This window comes from Podarcis filfolensis (genome assembly GCF_964270895.1).
Source record: "Podarcis filfolensis genome assembly, chromosome: 11".
In the NCBI taxonomy this organism is placed as follows: Eukaryota; Metazoa; Chordata; class Lepidosauria; order Squamata; family Lacertidae; genus Podarcis; species Podarcis filfolensis.
The window spans coordinates 32,967,253-32,986,237 of NC_139613.1; the positions used below are offsets into that span (position 1 = coordinate 32,967,253).

Consider the following 18,985-nt stretch of genomic DNA (forward strand, 5'->3'; position numbering starts at 1 on the left):
TAAAATATTGGCCCATTTCAAAATACAAGAGGTTGAAATCTGGCACATTGTCTAAATTGACAGCCAGATGTAATTTTGTCTCTTCCCCAAGAAGGGGGTCTGGCGTGAGCAGGGAGGGAAACCATTCTTTGGAACAATCAAGAGAAAGACAACTTCTAAGACATTTCCATGTGGAGTGTTTCCTAGCTATAAAAGCACTGAAAGCCTGACAAAAATGGTTCTGCTCATTTCTGAGAGTTCTTGTTTGCCTAATGGTGTGGGGTTTTTTTAAATCTAAATGGCTGTTACTCTGAGTAGATCCATTGAAATTACTTCATTTGGCTAACTTAAGTCCATTAATTTCAATGATATAATTTAACTGGATACAACAAAAACAGATACTGTACAAATATGCTTTATTTCTGTTTTGTTGTTTGTTTGCCAGACTTGTTTGGAGAGTATAGGATTACTTTTAAACATGATAAAATTGTTTCATTTTTTAAAAGTTGTTTTACATATATGTGCCCTTTAAATCTTTTTGTGCATTACGGAGCCAACTTTTAAAGTATATATATATATATACTTTAAATATATATATATATCAGAAACTGTGAGTCACTGAGCTATGAGCATGACCACTGACAATGGATAAGACCTTCTTGATGGTGGCCCCATGGTTGTGGAACTCCTTCCCTATGGAACTTCAGTGCAGGCCTTCAAACATACCTTGAAGGCTGGTTTTTTCCCCCCAGTCTGCCTTCCTTTACCAATTTCTTTTTCCTGCTGATTCCTGACACTTGGTGCTTCCTTATGATTCTGGCAAATCAACACTGAGATACATTCCCACATCTGCAAGGAATGCCTGAGAGATGTCAACAAGAGTATGGAGACGGGTACATCCTGAGGTGGATTTCTTATCAGTCAAAAGAGGTTTCCTGGTGGGGAATGGAAGTGAAATGATAGTAATAACAAGAAAAGGTAGCATAGGAACACCAAATGGAAATAATGTCCACCGTACAGCCTGTACCACTGTTGTAAGTACTTGGTTGTATAATGTGAATTCGTGTTATTTTAAATAGTAGAGAAATTATCTGCCAATATTCTCTGATAAGGCCAGTGGGTGAAATTCTGTGCCACTTGCAGAACAGCTTTTTGATCTAATGGAGCAGGGGAAGCCTATACCATTTTGCCAGCTGAGGTCAAACAGGAATGTGCCACTGCCTGCCCTCCCCCCGCCATCTGCCCCTCACTTCCACCATCATTGGAATGTCCCAGCTCTCAATGAGTTTGGTGAGAGCTGGAGCATTCCACAAAGTGCTTGGGGGCGGGGAGAGATGAGTAGCAACACTTTGAGGAATCTCTCGCCAAACTCAGAAAGAGCTGGGGGTACTCCTCAAGGCACTGCTGTTTGTCATCTCCACCAGGGAAGACCAGGGAACACCCCCAAGTGAGAGTGGGACATTCCTCCAGTGGCAGAACTGGTAGGGCAGACAGGGCACTGCCTCTTGTGTTTCTGCTACCAGAGCTGGTGCTTCACTCAGCCACATCAATGGGCTGCCTCTGCAATGGAGCCATCAGCTAACACTCTCACGTTCTTAGGGGAGACAATTTCCACTGATACTACCTTCCCACTACAGCCTCCTGAGCCCCCTGAAAATCTGTTCCAAAGATTGCAGGACCCTCCAGAATAACATGGCAGGTGGCATAGAGGGCTGAATGGGAAACTGAAGAAAATCACCTCTCCTTTTTAGTTAGTGGCTGGCTCCACGGGATCAAAAGCCATTCTGCAAGTGGAGCAGCAATGCAGCAGTGGCTATTTTTGAAGAGTTAAAACATGCTCTGGGAACACTATTTCTGGAAAATAGAGGAGGGAGGGAGGGAAGTAAGGCATCCTGCCATATCTAGTTTCTGTATACTTGTTTCATATATTTATTTAAATATCACTCAAGACTTTAATGGCTGCATTTTTCAAGCTATGAATAAACTCAACCAAAGTATTAACAATCCAGTTGACAAGAATTTTGTCAATTGTGCCAATTTTATCTAAGTAAGAGATTGACCAGCAGTTGTTTCTCTGCCAGTTCTTGATGTAGATAGCAACAACCATAAGAAGCTTAAAACCTCGAGCTTATTTTGTCAATGTGTAAAAGCTGAGCTCAAGAAATATCTATACTTCTAATTTAAAAAGGACATGAGATCAGTTCTTGATAGTACATGTGTATTTCCTTTTACAATTTATTGTGTTGACCCATAACCCATACATAGCATAACTAACTGGGAAATGTCCAATCTGTGAATTAGCCTATTTGATAAACACACTTAAGGGTGCAATTAGTTGCCGTTGATTTTAAATCAACCTCAATAAAAACCAGTTTCTCATGAATACTGTCCTGTGTATGATTTTTTTGGATTGACTTTTATTCCATTGATTACAGGACCCAATGTATTATTATTTTTTTGAGGGGGGCGTTTACAAAACAAGAGGGGCAGAGAACCTTAAAGCTGTGGTTCCAAGTGGGAACCGTGCACTTTCTTGCTCAATGTCGACAGTAGAATAATTGCCACTTAACCATCTCTTTATCTAGGGCCAGTAGTACTATAACAGGAACACAGAAATTGACATATTGAAAGAAAAACTCTTTTCAAGCAAATCTCCTTAACCAGCACATCCACTGAGGGGAAAAAAATTGAATATGCTTAAAATGATGGCCATGGTACTAAGCTTTAATGACGGCCCTTTCCCTGACCCTAAACTGGGCCTCTGAAGGTGTAGTATTTAATACGGATACCGGGGACAATGTACCTTCTCACAATTAATAGAAAGTGCTGTTTTGTAATTAAAGGGTGAAGTGGGGCATGATGAACATATGGAAAAGGAGACCCTTAATAAGTGATAGAGCCTTCAAAAGAAATTGCTAATTAGTATGCATTTGATGTGTACTATACCAATTTTAAGACTTTGCCTTGAATAAATTGTTATGTTGGGTGTTCGAAGGAGTGGTGAGATTAGCATTTACAAAGGGGGCAATTTTCTGTCTTCTTGACTCTGTTAAATGGAGGAAATAACTTTCAAGACTGAAGCAGTAGTTAACCCATCAATCATTCTCACAGCTGGAAACTGGGGATCCCAAATGCTGAGATGAGTTAATCCACCAGTTAATAAGTTCATAGTGGCACCATATGGCGCTGGTCCACTCCACATGAGGGCAGGGACAACTGTTTACAGAGGCACACGGCTTTCTCAGCTACCTGTAGTACAAACAGCTGAATACAGGATCCTTTGTTCCAAAGGATCAATTTACTTTACACAGTAAATTGACTGAACTGATCAGTCCAGAGCACATAATTGTGGGCTAATCCTGTGGAATCATGTCCTCCCCATATGGGGAGGGACAAAAGGATGCTGACAGCGGTCAGGTTTCTTATTCTGTCCCTTAGGCTAGTTCCTCTGGACATGATAGGCATTGAATAAAGCTAGCAGTAAATGTGTTCCTAATCTAACCTGCTCTAAATGACACGGGTAATAGAAGACCCAGGAAGGTTGTTTTTAAGTGTCTTTAAAATACTGGTATCATTACTAACAAAAGCCAGCCAGAAAGGTCAGCCCTATCTTGTAGATGTTTTTGCACATATACCTGAATCTGACTTAAAGGGGTAGGGAGGATGAATTTATCAAGGATATACAAAGCAATTCTCAGGTCTTATAACATTGTGTTATAAATTTAGATTCCCCAGGAGTCACATCAATATACATCACAAAAGAAATCAAATTTATTACGCAGTCAACCATGCATTAGAGTTGAAGTTCTTGAGTCAGATTAAGAGAAAGTGCTTAATTTACTGCCATTGAAACTGATCGTCTTAAATCCTAGTCCTTCAGTTTAATTGAGTTGTATGGCTATGGCTGTCCTATTTTGGGTTGAAAACTCCCAAACACTGTGGTATACATTCAGGGTTACAGATAATTCTGCTGTGTGCAATTGTTTGCAAAGTGATAGTCCATCATTCTGCATATGGCATCTTTTTTAAAAAAAAAATTATGAAACTCTCACTCCTCTTTTAAACAGGTATTTTATGTGGTAGTTTGTGTTTGCTTTGACTACAAGGAAGCCATGAAACAAACGACAAAATGTGAGACATCCCCCCCCCCAAAGAGAGACATTTCGCTCAATTTAAATTGTGCTCCCTTGAGACCACTGTACATTTTCACGATGAGCCCTTCTCATTAGAATGACATCTACTGCATTTTTGAATAGAAATTGGCAGCATGCTCCAAACATATCCAGGCAACATATTTACAAAATGTGTAAAACTCCTCAAAAGAGCAACTTTATTTATTTATTTTAACACACCCACAATGGCTTTTACATCTCAATTTCAAAGCTGATTTCCGAAAAAGAATAAAATGGAACACTAAATCAGGGTTGTTGTTTAAATGTAGGCAGGATATGTTAAAATGCTATCAAACAGTAGTTGAAGGATGAATGGAAAGGTCTTACCCTGATGTCTAAAACATATCAGATTAGATTCCAGGTGAGAAGCCATGAGAAGAGCATTTCACAGTTGGGGAGCCACCACTGAAAAGGGGTGTTCAGGGGTGAATCCAGAGGTTGGCAGAGTTGGGCATTATTAGGGCCCCAAGACCAGCAGAGGGCCCCCTGCCCCAATAATGAACTGACTGAACCTGGAACTTTCTGTATGCAAAAGAAATATCCTACCTCTGAGCTATGGCCCCTCCATGATTTATTCCCTTCACTGCCCTTCATCAATGTAAGAAGAGCAGTCCTGCAGTGTTTTTCAGGAGGGAGTAGCCATGGTAGACGAACCACCAAATCCAAAGTCTTGCTGCAATTGTGGTGGAAGGGTGATGGGACCCCCCCCCCCCGTTTCTCTACTTCTTAATTAATTAACTGATATTTATAGCCCTCCCTTCCTCCAAAGCGCTCAAGGTGGTGTATATGGTTTTCCAGTGGCGTAGCAAGGTCAGGTGGTGCCCAGTGCAGAAAATTTCTTGTCACCCCCCCCCCCACACACATTGAAATTATTAAAAGAAGGAAAAATAAGATACTTACAGTTGCAAGTGTTATTTTCTGGTTTATTTACTTAACATTGTGAGCATAAGCACTTAAAACCTTTTTTTCACAATGGGAATTTCTTATGGATGAATTTTTTTACTTAATTTCGCAATTTTGCAGTTTTGGCTTAGCGTACAAATACAAACAAACAGCATGCATCATAACGTTTACGTTACTTACCAAACTCAATATCATAGAGAAGAGGATGATCACAATGAATCAATGAACTAAAAAATGTAACAAAAATAAATTCAGCACAGCACTTATAACCTTCAGTATAATAATGCACAACTAACTCAACAGAATGACGTGGGGTGACTGACTGGCATGGCAGAGGATAGGATTGGTTGCGGGTTGAGTGATGATGAGTCACCGGTTGTTTACATCTCGCTCGAGTACAAACCGCAGAGACAGACTTTGGCGAATCGGCAGAAAGAAACACCCCCCTGCCCTTCCTTATCCATACGCTCTCCATTACACAGCGTCAAGTTCAGCCATGTTTCGTTGCTGAACTAAAAAGTTTCAATACATATTATGTTGACTTGTTGAGGTTAATTAATTGTAAGACAAAGTTATTAAACTCGTTTTAAATAATACTATTTTTTCAAAAAAGTGCCATGAGCCCCCCCTTTTTTTAAAAAAACACATATTTTTGCCATTTTGTCACCCCCCTCCTGGGGCGGCCACACCCACCACACCCTCCTTCCTACGCCACTGCATGGTTCTGCCCAGGGCTTTTTTTTCCAGCCAGAACTCACAGGAACTCAATTCCAGCACATCTCAGGTGGGCACCATTGCCATTCTAAGAAAGAAAGGGAGGTGTTCATTGTGAGTTCTGGCACTTCTTTTTCTAGAAATATAGCACTGGTTCTCCCCCCTCACCTGTTTTGTTTTCCCCTCACCTGTTTTGTCCTCAGAACAACCCTGTAAGGTAGGTTAGGCTAAGAGAAAGTGACTGGTCACACCCAGTGAGGCTAGTGGGTTATTTGAACCCTGGTCTCCCAGGTCGTAGTCCAGCAGTACATCACACTGGATTTGGGTGATGTGTTCCCCTCTCATTGCTCCTTAATAAGTGCTCCAGACTAAACAGCCCCATCGCCCTGAAGCTGACCTCCACATGACCCTTTTTGCCCTCTCCACTACCAGAGCAATGACAACAGGGGAGCAACAGCAATGAACCTCCCCTCTCTGTCCGCTAAGTTCTCATTAACCTTTTGATAATAATAATTCAACCGAATGAAATAAATGTTGTGAAGCGAGCTAAATCTTATCTTTTGAGAGAACAGAGATTTGCCACAGTCCTCAATGCTTTTGAGTCACCTGTGTCAGAAAAGGATCCACTGTCAGAATTCCACATGCTACTCCACTGTTAGTCAGGTTCTCAGGAGAGCAGCACACTCAGCTTTTTACATATTTTGATAATTTGTGTTAAATTAACATTGCCTTATGAATGCAAAATACCAAAAAGGTTGTTGAGCCAAACTTTGACCAACTATATTTTCTTTTTGCTTTTTTTTTTTTAAAGTTGAATATCAGTATCTTCAATCAGTATCAATATCTTCAAACCACTGAGCACCATCCTCTTAAACCCCATTTATTTAAAAGTTAAATTAAATACATGTAAATGTGGTTCATCCTTTTAAGCAGCCGCTTAGGAATAAACCCCAACCCAACTCAGCGGTGCTTACTTCTGAGTAGACACATATAAGATTGTGGTGTGGGGCACTTGTGGCTCTGGAGGTTGCAGATCTCTGCAGATCCTACCACTGGCATGACTCTTGTGCACCTCGCCGTTGCCAGCCTGGAGCTGGCATAGCAATAATGAATTGCCTCCTTTTCCCACCTGGCTGGAATGAGCTGGAAGAGCTTGAGATACATTGGTGAGCCAGCCACTCCACTCCTTCCCAGATCATATGAGGATTACTCTGTAAGTTTTGTGGATGTCTGATCAGGAGGACCACTTGGGAGCCTTAGATATGGCTAATGGAGCTCTGTGGAGGACCACTTGGATATAAAGATGCAAACTATATTAATCAAATTTTAAGTGACGTTTTCCTATGAGATTTCTGAACAAACGGAGTCAATCCTGCCAATTGGGTAGGCTCCGTGGAGTTGTCCTGCCTGCCCAGTGCATAGCAACAAGTGACCTGTAAAACGATGACAAATCCTTTGGCTTGTGGCTTTAGACCTTTGACCTCGTTGACATTCGGCTGTATCCAAGGAGCAGTCTGGTGACAGGAATGCAATAAACTGCTTGTAATCTCGTGTTTTCAAAAGAAATTACATCAAAGCCATCTGTTACACCACTAGTCATTAACCGCTGACAACATGTTAGCTAAAATAGGCCCATTATATTTTGAAATGCTCTTTTCTCCCAACTATTAAAGGCCTTTTTCGGCACTCCTTACACACACACACACACACACACACACACACACACACACCACCAGCAAAAGCCATTCCATGTTTCCCATTTAAGTCTAATATAAGTGGTGCCATATTACTCAGTTTGATGCTGTAAGATTGGTAGAGGCCAACAATTCCCAGCACCTTCAACAAACTACAATTCCCAGGATTCCTTGGGGAAAGTCATGTGCTTTAAATGTATGGCACGTATGCAGCTTAATTCTAACTTTGGTACCTTGTTGTTGTTTTTCAAAAATAAAAGAAACCTCTGCATTATATGTTGTGAAAGCCAAGCATGACCTCTGTTGCTCCGCAAAGAATTGTTTTGCAAGCTGAAAAGTATGTCCTAGGGACCAGTGGTGTAGAAACTGACAGCCTTCATGGTATAGTCATATTTGGCTGAGTCACTTGTGAAGCCCTGTGACTAAATGACAGTTTACCAGCATGCAAAGCCATTAGAAAGGAACATTTGGCTGACTGGTGGGTATATTGGGTGACATATTTGATTTCATTTGCTGTTTATTTTACATGCTTAAGCTTATCAATCACTGACTACACACACCAAACACACGGCAGGCCTATTAAACTGAAAATCCGACTTCAGTCTTTCTGCTCTGTATAGCATATAATAAAACATAGCACCATCTTGCTATATGCTATAACGCCTGCTCACCAGCTGTTCAATGCAGAGCACTGCACAGCAGGGAGCATCTGCCCATCTTGCAGAACACCGTAGAAAGAAGCAGAGCTGAAGTTGGTATGAATTTTCAACCTGTCTGTGAATCAGATGCAAAACACCAGCCTCTAGTTATGCATTTTCCACTTTGACCATCTGAATTCTACTAAAGCCGACAGCTTATTCTATGGTCACCTGACAACCTGTTTATTTAGCATCCTGTTTATTTATTTAATCCTGATTTCATAGCATGAAGTTTGTTTGGATGTTACGTGACATCCACTGTCTCTTGGGCATTCATTCTAATTTGCTTGTGGAGAGTTATAGGACATCATGTCAAGCAATTGTTATCTCACCTTTCCAGTGTATTTTCCTGCCACTTTCCTTACCACAAAAAGTCTGCATCTTTTGAAATGTGGATCGGTTGTTCAACAGTGCCAAATCAACTTTAATTGCATGACATGAATTTGCTAGTATGCAAATGAACCCCACTGACACAATATAAACAGTCTGGAAGCAGCCTAGGGTTATAAAGTGCTGTCCCTGAGATCCTGGGATCAGGTTAATTGAAGGATCCTTCCATATAGACCTACCTAGATCTTGAGGCCATCTTCACAGGATCTTCTCCTGGGCCGCCACCAAGGGTTCTTCCAGACATCCTTTTTAAATGCACATTCATGATGATTTGTCCACATGATGCTATCAGGGCAGTCATATACAACCACACTTTCAATACTGTTTGTGTCCGAACACATTTTGAGGTAGTCATACTGATTCATTTCGTGTCAGTGGATATCCAGTAACTTCCTGCTGAAATCATTTATACCACAGATGTTCTGGTTTATTGTTGTCCCACTTTTGTAGCATTATAGCTCCTCCTGACAGCAATAATGCCTTGGAGAAGCATCACAGAACAAAGTAAAGCAGAATAATCCATTACTAACGCACTATTATTGTGGCAACAAATATGTTTCCAGAATATACCCAGACCAGCCTGGAGGGCTACTAAGTGAATATTAAGAATAGGGCCTTTTTGGTATTAGCACCCCACTTATAGAATGCTTTATCTAAAGAGGCTCACCTGGTACCAGGTCTTTTATTTTATTTTCTGATGTCTTTTAAGACTTTCAAAGATCTCCTATATCTTTTAAAAATATTGTTATTTAAATCTCCTGTTTTATTGTTTGGTGATTTATTTTAATATTTTATTGATACTGTAAGCCAGTGTCAGGCTTCGGGGACTCGCCTCCCCCGCCCCTTTGGACACAGATAAGCAGGACAAAGCGAAAAGAGTCACTTACCATTTAAAGAATCTTTAATGATCACAGCAAAAGAACAAGGTAGCCATTCTCGGAATGACGGTGTTCCCAATTAAGGTTTCCTCCCACTTCCCCCCAATCACTTTGCATCTTGCAACCTGATCTCACATCCACTGTGCATTTTGTGTAGCCACCTTATCTGCTCTACGTGACCTTGGACTGATAAGGGGAACACTTTCTAGCGAGAGAGAGTCTGTTCACTATCTTCCAGTTCTTCTTCACTTTGCTGTTCACCCTTCAGTTCATCCCAACTTTGGTCTTCAGAACTATGCCCCTCTGCAAACAACTGTTCCAAATCTATACTGCTCCACTGCTCCTGGGCAGCTTCAGGATCCTGGTCAGGAGCAGGGGGTGGGGATGGGGAGACTCCCACCATTCCTCATCAGAGCAGTACTCCTCATCCTGGCCGCTGACAGCCAACCAGCAATTACTGGGCAGCATATAGGTGTGGTAAACAAATCAAAGGTTGCACGGTTTGACCAAAATTGTTTCCTCCTTAGGTTCTCAAACAGAAAGAGGGAAATCTCTGGGTGAGGGGTCAGAATCGGTGGCGGAAGATTATTTTTTGATTAGCTTGAAAGGTGTTGTCATTCACTCTTCCCACAATCACGTTCAGAAAGCTCCATCCTGAGCCACCAGGAGCAGTCAGGCTCTTCCACAGATGATAGTGGCTGTTCATCAATCATTTTGTTTGCTTATTCACATGCTGCTAGCATTAGTATGGACAAGCAACATATTTTGTACCATTTAATCGGAGCAACATCTGAATTCCCCACCCACCCTCCAAGTTGCTCTTAGTTTTTGGATTATCTTCCATAGCTTTCACAGATGTCTTCGGTATGAAAATAAACTTGATTTGCTTGCCATAAACACTTATTCCTGATTGATAAAAGATTAGTAGGTGGCACAAAAACCTGTTTTGTTGCATTTGCCTAACAAAGGGAAGAAAGCAAAATTTTAGATACAGTTTTGTCAGGAATGTGAATGCCAGTTGCATAGAACTCACCTAATGTTTTGACAGCTCTATGAAGACGCTCACAATGTCTCCGTTATGGTAATATCTCCCATTAATTAATAGCTATGCTCTCCTCACAGCTTTGATAGATCCATGGGAGTTGTTAACACAACACACAGATTCACAGTTGCCCAGGTACATGTTGCCTGTCTCTGTGTATGTAGTTCTCAGTTATGAAATGTTGCCTAAAGAAGACAAGAAATTAATGCGGAATGCTGGAAAGAAATGGAATATGATTAAAGTTTTTGCAGAGAAAAGAGGATATATATATCACATTGCTATTTCTTTTCCCCAACCTGGTTAGAAATGTTGTATGTGCAGCCTCACTGCAACGGAGACAGACACTCTGGGTGGTATCCAGTTACCACCCTTCTGCTGACAAAAGGCATACATCAGCAGAACAGGGAGGAAAGTAATTCTGGGTGATTCCCTTCCCCACAAAGCCCCCCACACCCCAGATCTCCTCTGGAATGCAAGGTGGGGGGATGCAAGGTGAAGAGCAATTGTCTTTTCTACCATCCCATTCCACTGATAGAGACTGCCCTTCAGCAGAAGGATGACAATCAGATACCACCACCCACTTATGAACAGGAAGCTTCCCAGTTTACTAAAATATATAGAAAAGTCCAGGCAGGTGCACAAGCTCCATGTGTGCATTGTGGGCTATGCACCCACAGGGAATTATGGTGGCAGAACATGTTAGCTCAGTTGGTGGAGCATGAGACTCTTAATCTCAGAGTTGTGGGTTTGAGCTCCGCCTTGGGCAATAGGTTCCTGCATTACGGGGATGTGTGTGTGGATTAGATTACCCTTGTGATCCTGTCCAACTCTACAGTTCTATGATTCTATGTACATATTCATGTGGTACTAGTACTGTCTCTTGTTCAGTACTTTCTTGCTTTTTGTACTGTTTCCACAAGGAAGTCTAAGTCACCAAGTCATTGGTGTGAGTCTAGAATTGCACACGGACTTATGCACCCTGTTATAACCAATGACAGACACCCCAGATCAGTAGTTATTTCTTCTCCAAAGGAAACTGGCCTTACAGAAGCTGCCTTCAGCTTTCCAATATTTGCAGGCCAGAGTTTGTTGCAGTCTTCACCTGAGGTGGGGCAGGATGGGGGTTTTCAATAAATTTCTCTTAAAAATCAACATGAATTGGATCTGCTGACAGGAGGGGGTGGGAATCAGTGAGATTCCAACTTGCCTAAGAGAAGCAGTGGACTGCATGGGGGAGATAGGCATCAAATTTAAATTCAGCAAAGAAAGATTAGTAGGAAGTTTACTCTGTACCAAAGGGCCTGGGAGTAAATGGAAGTGACTGCCTTTATTGCAATTTAAAGAAAATCTGGTTAAAGAGACAACACTCCAAAGACAAAGCTTTGCATTTAGACTCCTTGTTCATCTCTTTTTAAAAACACCGACTGACAAATTATGTGAGCACAATCTGTTCCCACTGCTTTTTTGTCATCCGAGGGAAAAGGTCAGTCACCTTTGACATGGCATGGAGCAGCTGAGTGAATGACACAACGAGAAAGAGAGAGAAGAGAGGCGGAGCAGAGCACAACCTAAAAAGAAAAGGAAAGGGGGGGGGAATCCAGTTTCACAACTATATGGACTCCAAGTGCAAGATGCTGTTCAAAGGTCCCTCCAAGGAATTTCAACAATTGTCTGTCCCTTTTCCAGACTCTGTGTGGCCCTTCTATGGAAATGATCACACTGTCTGCCGGTCTTACACTCTCCTAAAAAGAACACCTCTTTTCAAAAGGGCATTTTGAAATTATCTGATATAATTTTAGGAGCTTTCAACAGCGCCATCTGCTTTAATGCCTTCTGCCTTAGACTTGCTTAGGTAGCAAGACCCTTGTCCCATGCAGTGATGACAGTAACCGAAAACAGTGCTTCAAAAAATGAGAGATTTGTCCACATACACGCAACATGAGACCCTAGAAGCAGGTTGTTGTTGGCATCCGTCCATCTCAGGAGACAATGGAGGAGAATGCCTTTTGGGATGAAGTCAAACTATTGGAAGTTTGTAGCATCTGCTGTCGCTGTGGAAACCGATGAGGAAAAGACATGTTTTGTTGCAGCTCAGGTAGATAAAACAATCCATGCTGCAGATGCACCATGGCATTTCTTCTCTCTGCGCTCCCTTCCTTCTCTCGTCACTGCTGTGGGTACACAACCTGACTCTCTGTCTCCAAGCAGAGTGGTTGTCTGGAAGGGATCCCCACAGGGCAAGGCTGATGTTCAATAGCATTTAATAGTCAAAAACAGAGGTGGGGAGGTTGAACAGAAAGCAGCTAGGAGGAAGAGAAGGAGCCCCACTTGGGCTCACTCCAGAAACTCAGACCAATTACTTGGATAGGCCACAAGAAAGCAAAACCAGCCAAAGGCACACCTAGAGATTGGTGAAACTGGTCTCCACCGGGAGCACAAAAATCACCGCAGAAATCTGCCTCCACTTATCTGTGAAAGCTCTGAGTTTAGACAAAAGCTGCGAGAAGACTGGTAGGAGAAATGGCAAGGTGGTATGAACGTAGACCGCTGGAGACTATGGAGTATATATTGTATATTTGTGTGGCTTCCCAAACCAGAGCGTGCTGGATGCAGAGTAAACAGGCATGGGTACAAGCCTATGGTATATATTTTTTACGTGTTAAGAGGTGGTATTCCACTTCCTGAAGGGAACCCACAGGCAATTAGAGTTTATCCTGTGATGGTACTTTCCAGCTCACACTCTATGAGGATATAAGGATATTCATGATGCAAAATTGATATAAGGGAGCGGGGAGACCCATACCTTCATATTGACTTTACAATGTCAGAAAATAATGGTGTGGAAATGTGATATTCACCAATCACTATTTTCTGCACATTTTTACCTCTCCATATATAAAAAGTATGTGGGGAGGACCCTATGTGTGTCTCAAATATTGGTGAATCACCTTAAAACAGCTGTCCTAATTAATGTACCCGGTAAAACTGTTTTTTAGAGCACAATCAGGACCAACATAGTGGAATCATATTGAGTTGTATTCACTCTAAGTCCTTTTCAGAGTAGATCCATTGAAATCAATAGAAATGAGTTAGGGTTGTTCATTTTAATGGATTTACTCTGAGTAAAACTGGGTTGAGTACAACCCATTCATTCACTGAGGAACCAGGGATAGGTAAAATTTAAGTCCCAGTTTCTGCAGAGCTCAGCATGACAAAATATTGATAATGTTACCATTAAACACACATACACAAACACCCCTTGGCATTATGGAACTGGAAATGATACATTTTCTTAATATGAATACATATTTCATTAGCGTCATAGTTCATATGTCCTAGTTAATAATGACCACACAGCCGAGTGAAAGTTCACTTCACAAATTCTAGTAACAGGATTAAGTCTTAATCCAAAGACATTGTTGCAGGTGACCATACTGTATACATAATTAATACATGTAAATCTTGGGCAAATTAATGCACATAATTAGTGACGCATATGCAGAAACAGCTGGCAAGATGGGATGGGAACTAACATTGGTTCCTTATAGCATAAGCACTGAATACATCATGTGACATTGATTATTGGGGAGGTCATTCAGAATTTACATGGGGGGGAATGTAGTCACGTTTTCTACATTGTCTTAGTATCAATCAAAATCCCTAGGAGATGAGCTTTCTTTATGGACTACTTTAAGGTTGCAATCATATACACGTTCATCTGGCAGTAAATTTCATTGAGCTCAAAGGTACTTACTTCTGAGTAAACACGATGAAATGATGAAACAAGAGATGTGAAATAGTGATGCCAGAACTTCCTGATTCATGAAAAGATGAGTCTTTGGACTGCCAGATTTGGACTGTCTCCATTTCGGGTAACCTGAAAAGGACTTCCATCAAACATAAGAATTGAAAAGAGGGTGTTTACACATGAGTGCTTATCGTGCTTTCTTCCACTGTTTGCAAAGGGTGAATCTGAAAATATGCCAAAGCTGCAATCCAATGCAGTTTGGGGCTCTTGAGTCCAAACCCATGGTTTTAGGGGTGTCAAACAGCATGGGATTAAGCTGTAAAATCACTTGGGAGCAAGCTTCTTTGGATACCATGTATTGCATGCAGAAAAAGGTTGAACTGCAGTGTTTCTAAATCCTCATCTTCATGAAGAATGGGTTGAAGTTCCCTTGGTTTGATTCGAAATAGTTTGGCCAAGGTGGATGAGTGGCATGTCCTCTTGCATGTAGACATTTGAAAACACCGGCAACTTCACATCAGCCTTTTCTGGTGCTTGCTGTGCTGGGAGTGGACATAATAATTTTATGTGATTATTTTACACAACATAAAAGCCACTTCTGGGAATCTAGTGGAATCTAGAAGAAAAAAATGTGCTAATTTCCATGATAATTATTTCCAGGGGGGGGGGATCCATTTGCAACCTTGTTAACTTTGAAAATTGCAGGAGTTTTGTGTCATAATTTCACGTGACAAATTTGGGGTGGTATCTTGACATGCAATTCTTTTTAAAATTTAGTACAGCATGGAGGTGTAGCTATCAAAAAACCTCAGTTCCATAATGCCACAATGTAAAAGGAACATTTGAAATTGGGACAGAAGTGCTAGCATTATAACCAAGAAAACTAATGCAACAGCCCCGATGTCAGATTGCAGCCATGGTGATGCAGACATTCACACAATCGTAGATAAATGCCAGTTTTGCTCCTGGCAATTGTATCACTGGCTGGATCTTCCCTGGCTGCCACATCATCATAGCTCAGTGGTACACCATATGCTTACATGCAAATGCCCCAGGGTTCAATCTCTTGCATCTTCAAGGTAGGCATCTCAAGAAAGACTCCTGTCTCAAGCCCTGGATGTAGGGAACCTCCACAGGTTGTTTGACTGCGGCACTGATCATCCTTGACCACTATCCATGGAGGCTGGTGCTGATGAGAGTTGAAGTCTCATCTGCAGGGCCCCAAGCTCCCCACCCCTGATGTAGACAATTCTTAGCTAGACAGGCAACTTCCTGTTTGTAGAATCCTGCTTGGTTCTTGAGCACAGAAAATCTCATTTGGGGCTTCCACTCTCCAACTGCACAGCATCACTACCGTTATACATCACAACTGAGCCACAGCAAAGGCATTTCCAGCCCAGTAGTCTCTCTCTCTCTCTCTCTCTCTCTCTCTCTCTCTCTCTCTCTCTCTCTCGTGTGTGTGTGTGTGTGTGTGTATAAAATTAAAAATCAATTCATCCTCCTTTTGGCAACAAAGGCCTCCTTCCCAGCTGACCACAAATATCAAAAGTCTCTCTGCTGGCAAGCTGAGCAGTGTTATAGTGGGAAGAAGCACTGTAACAGATTTGACATCTAAAGGCTAGGTTGCAGTCTGTGTGCCAGAATCAATATGTGCTTCTGAGCCAAGACTGAAAAGCCTTGGTAACAAGAGGTGTTGGAGCCCCGATGGTCTGTTTTCCTTAACCTCGGAATTATGCTCCAGGCTGGTGACATTTCTCTTCAGGAATCAGATCCATGCCTCCAAGACAGATGGTAAGGGTCTAGTGACTATTAATAATGTTAATGAAAAATGCTGTCTGTTTCCCCCCTGTAATTAGAACAGATATTCACTTAGCCCTAACAGCTGACAGAGCTGGCTTCAGGATGAGGCTTTTTAGTGATCAGGAAGCTCTTTGGTGGAGCTCTTGATGGACCTTTTTAGTAATCCCCCAAAGGAAAAAACAGCGCCAATGTTGTTTCTTGTTTCCCAAGTCAGCTCCGCAGTGCAAATCGAAACAATGCTATTCTGCCATAATTCATAACTGCGCGGCAGACCATGGAAAGCGTGTCAAGGGTTGAGTCCCAAGTGGTGATTCCAGCAACCATTTCACATGGTTAAAACTGAGTTAAGCAATTTCATTCAAAAGGTCAGGCATCATATACACATATGTGCAGGGAACAGAGAAGGTTGCTTTACGGTTTGTTGTCTGTTTGCTTCAGTCCTTCCTGTATCAGTAACTTCAAGGTAATTCACAAGGAGTGAATAGGCTTGCCATACATCAGGAAAATTCCTGACATGTCCTGGTTTTCAGGTGTAAAGATGGCGTTGGGGGGAATTTTGCCGAACCAGAAAAATGTTAGGGAAAACCCAGCTGCATGGCAATGTGATAGAAAAAGCAGCTGAAACAGCTCAAAAAGCTTTAAATCGCTCAACAATTTTGGTGGGTTTCTTTAAAAAAGTTCAACAATTTTGGGGTCTTCTTTTAAAAAAGCTCAACTTTGTGGGTGTCAGGAATGTTACTTTTTGAAATACGGCAACCCCAGGATTGAATATTGAGGAGGGAGTAAATTCCATCTTCCTCTAGCTTAACTGGGATAACAATGCAATCCCTATGCATAATGACACAAAAGCAGGCCGATTCACTACGACTCGATTTCAGTAGAACTCCCAGGAAGTTGTGTAGAAGATTACAAGCAGCCTACACTCCTATACACGCTTATCTAGGACTGTGAATAACATCTGCAGAACTCAGTAGGACTCACTTCTAACCAGACATGCATAGGATTGTGATACTATTATTAAAATGTTTTGTTAAAAAATCACTTTTCATGAACCCCTCCCCCCAGCATTTATTTATTAGATTTTGAAATGGGAATCTCCTCGTTTAATTAATTTATTTTTTAATTTAGTTTAATAGTCATTATGCATGTTGAAATAGACTGTACCCTCTATTTTAAAGACTTGATACACTAATTCACCAGTGACTGACCTGCATATGCCCCTGGGACCCCCACTCAAAAAAGTTGTCCTTGAAAAAAAATACTATTCCAGTGGCTCTCCCACTGTGACTCATTACAAAATATCTAGAGGTCCAGGGTATGGTCTGGAACCACTTGAAGCCACTAACTTTCTGAAGCCAAGCAGATTTGGGTCTTCTCTGGGCCTCGGTGGAGGGGCTCCATGGGAATGTCACCTTGGGTTCCATGATGGTAGGGTATAAATGGATGTGTGTGTGAGAGAGAGAATGAATGAATGAATGAATGAATGAATGAATGAATATTGGAATGGTATCTTAATATTCCCATATAATATTCTTCCAATTTTTTTTAAAAAAACAAACCCTCCAAAGTTTATTGTAGGCACCAACTCCCTCCCTCTCTCTCTCTCTCTCTCTCTCTCTCTCTCTCTCTCTCTCTCTCGTGTGTGTGTGTTCATGTGTGTTCAGAAGCCACACTTTGATTCAGGGCTGATCCCACACTTTGACTTCATGTTTATCTGGTCAAATGTTATGTGTGGACATTACAATCCTGGATATGACCAGCAACAATTAACTTGATGCACATTCCTCAGACAAGTCTATGATTGGGCTTCCTTTAAGACTGGTCCTGGTGCAGAATGCTGCAGCAACTTTGCAGGATGGGGTATCCTTTTGACAATATGTAACACCACTGATGAAAAAACTGCACTAGGTTCCAATATGATACAGGCTCAAGTTTAGCATATAAAACCCTGAACAACTTGAGACTAAGTTATCTTTGGGACTGTCTTACTTTATATACCTCTGCCTGGTCACACGCTCATGAGGTTTACCTTATGTCAACAAAAAGAGGGGGCTTTTAGGGTTGTGGTCCAAGCCCTTTGGAATGTGCTCCCTGTAACTATCAGGCTGGTGTCTACAGTACTGGAATATAGGCACCTACTTAAAACACATTTGTTCATCCAGGCTTTCCCTGGTGGGTGAGCCTGTTAAATTCATTACTAATCATTATTAATCTGATTAATTGCTTTGTTTATTGCCATTGATATTTGTTGATGTAACTTTTATGCTGTTCATACCTTGGGTTTTTTTAAAAAAAATTGGCAGTGTATAAATATTTTAAAATAAATAAATTCTCCCAGGCATATATTGTGATTGCTTGGGTCACTTGTTTACATGCAGTTGTTTATGTGAATGTATGGGATGGTTAGCACTGCTCAGTCCTATACACACTCAGCTATTTGAAAGTCTCTCTAAATGTAACAGGGCTTATTTCTGAGCAAACAGTTCATCTGCTTTCAGAAGTGTAAAAAGAGACATAGCAGAAACCCAATATTTGCAATGATGCTCAAGCTCCCCATATTTGGAAACAATATTCTCCTGGCTTGAGCTGCAGTTGTTCTCTCAGTCTTGCATTACTCTATAAAAGTGGGTTATTAAATAGATTAATTTCTTCTTCTATCACCAGGACTTATCCCAGCTGCAGTCATCATTTTAATGAACTATGACAGTAGAGATAAACTAAAGATGAGGTTAAACTGTTTTTCTTTTCTTTTAAAATAAAGGTTTTTTTGTTTAGTTTTCTTTCCTTAAGAAAGCCCAATAGAACAATAAATTGTATCCTAGCTTGATGCTCGAAATATAACTATATCTTGAACAGATAAGAATGAGTAAATAGTGCGGATTTGGCAAATGAAGTCAATGCAACTAGCCTTAGATGGAAAGTGGCCTGTCAGCTCTGGCCAGACTCATTGCAATGGTCAGAAACAAA

At 41.3% G+C, this 18,985-nt stretch overlaps 1 long non-coding RNA gene across 3 annotated transcripts in view; it reads left to right on the top strand.

Annotated features, from left to right (window-relative positions):
- The window catches only part of LOC310745088, a 130,970-nt gene extending 112,685 nt beyond the window's left edge, over positions 1-18,285 (top strand). For all 3 annotated transcript variants that reach the window (XR_014539918.1, XR_014539919.1, XR_014539920.1), the window contains one exon: positions 17,683-18,285. This is a non-coding gene — a long non-coding RNA (uncharacterized lncRNA). The remainder of the gene's footprint in view (positions 1-17,682) is intronic.
- Positions 18,286-18,985: the final 700 nt, after the last annotated feature.